Below are 4,284 nucleotides of genomic sequence, written 5' to 3'. Positions count from 1 at the left end.
AGTTAACATGGAGAGAGAGAGAGATATGGCATGGAAGGGTAGAGAAGGCAAACATCAAAACAGGAGACTACACAGGCATGAGGCAATTCCTGAATGAGGTACAGTGGGAAACTCAATTGGATATAAGACACTCAGTGATATGAGAGAAAACATAACTGACAAGTTTTCGGAGGTTACCTGGTTACCTGGAGGTTATTCCGGGGATCAACGCCCCCGCGGCCCGGTCCATGACCAAGCCTCCCAAAAAGGTTTTATGCCAACAGCATTTGGTGTTCCCAGGCGGTCACCCATCCAAGTACTAACCAAACCCAACGTTGCTTAACTTCGCTGATCGGACGAGAAGCGGTGTGTTCATCGTGGTATGGCCGTTCAGGCAAGAGGCAAGAGTTTCTGACTAGTTTGATTCGTGTTTGTTATTGGCCTTCCAACATTCATATGTCTCTTATTAAAGCTTCTGAGAATAAGAGCAGCTTCAGTACCAATATGATCTGGTAAAACATCAGATTGAAGCTGATAAGCTGCCATCTTTCCATGGGAAGCGATTTTCAAGTATGTGATATCAGATGAACACAGCTTCCATGGAGGGTTGAAATGCTCTTGTTATCTACAGATATACAGTTCCTGTGAGTTATAAATTTAAATCTGCCTTTATTTACTTCTAGACTTTTAATAAGATCTGTAGTAATAGTGTCTGGTTAATTCCATATAATTATAATGCCAAATACTGTGTTAATTTCATGGCTCCTGTTACTGATATCATGAATCTTTGGAAGTTTTAGGACAACCAAGAATAATTATCACAGCTTCATTTGGAATTATCTCCAAGTGTCAGAGAGACACTTTTATATCTATCATTAAGATATGCACAACATAATTATTTAAGAAAGTAATATAGGTTATGTACATCATTCTCACTATTCTTACATTAGCATCGTAAACGATGGCGTAACTACCAACATCTATGATGTTATTTTAGCCTCTTTGCATTTATTAGGTTTTGGAATGGTACATCAGCATCAAGGATTCCGTAAGATTTAACGTATGTGATGTTGTTATCATGCACACAGATAGGCGAGGCATGATGAATGCTTATCAGTATTTAAGTTTATGATGAAGATGAGACGAGGCCTAGTCGCCTACAAACTACTTTAACTTCATTAAGAATGCTACTATTTCTTTTATTAATACATAGACCGTTTCTCGCCCAAACAGAAAAGAAGAAAGACTTTCATCATTATTCACCCCATTACAGTCTTGCCAAAGGCGAGCCTACACCACAGGTGAAAAAAACTGCAACATATCAACACCTCTCCTTCAAAGCGCAGGCACTGTACCGGCTTGCCGGTTTCCCTTATTCCTTTCATAAATGTAACTTTGCTCACATGCCAACAGCATATCAAGCCATGAAAACCATTTGTCTCCACTCACTCCTATCTAACACGCTCACGAACGCTTGCTGGAAGTCCAAGCCCCTCACACACACAACCTTCTTTGCCCCCTCCCTCTAATCTTTCCCAGGCCGACCCCTACCCCACTTTCCTTCCGCTAAAATCTATATACAGTCCAATTATTCTATTTCGTTCCAGCCTCTCTAAATGTCCGACCCATCTCAACAACGAATCCTCAGCCCATTGGATAATACTTTTAGTAATGCCGCACCTTCTACTAATCTCCAAACTATACATTCATTGCATTATATTCACACCCCACATTGTCCTCAGACACATCTCCACTGCCTCCAGCCTTCTCCTTGTTACAACATTCACCACGCATGCTTCACATCCATATAAGAGTCTTGGTATAACTATACTCTCATACATTTCTCTCTTTGCTTCCATGGATAAAGTTCATTGTCTCCACAGACTTCCCGGTGCACAATCCTACACATGAGAGTCGAAGTCTGATCCTATGGTAGAGTCTATTAAGTATCGTTCTGTCAAATGTTTTACAAAGACAACCAGTTATGGAGATTGATCTAAATGAATCAAGCTGTTGTAGCTTACAAATAGGCACAATGCAGCTTATGGTCCAGGAAAAATGAACGACATTCCTCAATGTAACTAAAATTATTGAGCGCTAATAAAGTGTCATCAGGGAGTTCCCAAGAGTTCACATGATACCATAAGTTACATCATCATTTTCAGGGGCTGTTGATCCAGCTTTATTTAATCCATTGTTTAACTTATACTTATTGAACAGGCAGTCTCTCTCTCATGAACGTTTTGCCTGATAAAATCAATGAGTTTCAACCTTTCCGTCAGCAGTATCTCCCATCTCTAAAATTAAATGAAAGCTTTACGTGCTTGGGTGCTTTCGCCCAGTTATTTATGAGGTCATTAACTTTTTCAAGAGGACAAGTATGAGCAACATTACCAGTCTTTTTCCTAGTTATTTTACTTGTATTTTTTAAGCTTGACTAGGAGAGATAGATCTGATTAACCCATTAAATAAATGAACTTATTCGTTTTGCCTGAGTACTTGTTTCCTGTTCCTAGTATTTAATAACGATGCTTGGGAGGTTTTTGCGTAACGCAGAGGTTCATCATATTACGATCATTATAGTAATAATGATGAGGTACATTTATGATCATTATAGCAATTATGATGAAGAACATTTACAATCATTATAGTAATCATGATGAGGAATATTTACTATCATTATAGTAATAATGATGAGGTACATTTACATTCATTATAGCAATCATGATGAGGAATATTTACTATCATTATAGTAATAATGATGAGGTACATTTACAATCATTATAGCAATCATGATGAGGAATATTTACTATCATTATAGTAATAATGATGAGGTACATTTACAATCATTATAATGATCATGATAAGGTACATTTACAATCATTATAGCAATTATGATGAAGAACATTTACAATCATTATAGTAATCATGATGAGGAATATTTACTATCATTATAGCAATCATGATGAGGTACATTTACAATCATTATAGCAATCATGATGAGGTACGTTTACAATCATTATAATGATCAAGATGAGGTACATTTACAATCATTATAATAATCAAGATGAGGTACATTTACAATCATTATAGCAATCATGATGAGGTACGTTTACAATCATTATAATGATCAAGATGAGGTACATTTACAATCATTATAATAATCAAGATGAGGTACATTTACAATCATTATAATAATCATGATGAGGTACATTTACAATCATTATAATAATCAAGATGAGGTACATTTACAATCATTATAATAATCAAGATGAGGTACATTTACAATCATTATAATAATCAAGATAAGGTACATTTACAATCATTATAATAATCAAGATGAGGTACATTTACAATCATTATAATAATCAAGATGAGGTACATTTACAATCATTATAATAATCAAGATGAGGTACATTTACAATCATTATAATAATCAAGATGAGGTACATTTACAATCATTATAATAATCAAGATGAGGTACATTTACAATCATTATAATAATCAAGATGAGGTACATTTACAATCATTATAATAATCAAGATGAGGTACATTTACAACGAAACAATTATATCATCTTTCTGTCATTCCTCTGGCCAAGTTTACAATGATGGCGACCTTGTCATTATTTTTATTGTCTGGTGAACCATAATAAAGATGAGAGAAGCAACAGCCTTCACGGAAACACTTAAAGACACTTGCTTAGCAATAATCATCTAAAAAGTTTTATTCCTGGTGTTCCCTAGTGTTCTTGCTTGGTTTATGTTCTCTGTTCACAAGTCAGAACTTTATTTATCTTCGTTCTGGTATGGTATATTGGGTTAACTTATACTGAGAAGACAGTCTAGCTTAAACAATCTAAACTAACCTAATCTGAATTAAACAAAACTAGAGGTTTTCCGTAAGTTGCTGGTGAGAGGTCCGGGAAGATGTGAGGACTGAGGGCCAGACTCAAGGGGTCGTGTTTACAAGACAGTCACACCCAAGGATCGTACATTTAATATTGCAGCCACATCAGAGACTTGTACATTTACCGTGGCAGCCACACCTGAGGACTCATTTGTTAAATGGAGTAAAAAATCTAGAGTCTAGTGTGCTCAGCATAGCAACCACACCTGAGGCCTCACACGGTCTGTGAGGCACCAACAGTCTTGGTTTCTTACCTGAACTGCCTCAGCAACACTGCAGACTTGTATGTCAGCACCGGGGCAGCTAGGCTCCAGTGCCTCGTACTTTCCGTCTCAACTTCATTTTTCATAGGGTAATTTTTTTGGCTCTCAATACTGCTGAATTCCAAGTTTTAAT

At 36.5% G+C, this 4,284-nt stretch overlaps 1 non-coding gene across 1 annotated transcript; it reads right to left on the bottom strand.

Moving 5' to 3' along the window:
- Nucleotides 1-254: 254 nt before the first annotated feature.
- LOC128699533 (5S ribosomal RNA) lies at nucleotides 255-373 on the bottom strand. Its single transcript, XR_008408616.2, has one exon. It is a non-coding gene; the product is annotated as a 5S ribosomal RNA (ribosomal RNA).
- Nucleotides 374-4,284: the final 3,911 nt, after the last annotated feature.

This window comes from Cherax quadricarinatus, chromosome 61, assembly GCF_038502225.1.
Source record: "Cherax quadricarinatus isolate ZL_2023a chromosome 61, ASM3850222v1, whole genome shotgun sequence".
NCBI lineage: Eukaryota > Metazoa > Arthropoda > Malacostraca > Decapoda > Parastacidae > Cherax > Cherax quadricarinatus.
This window is presented reverse-complemented; position numbering and strand designations above follow the sequence as displayed.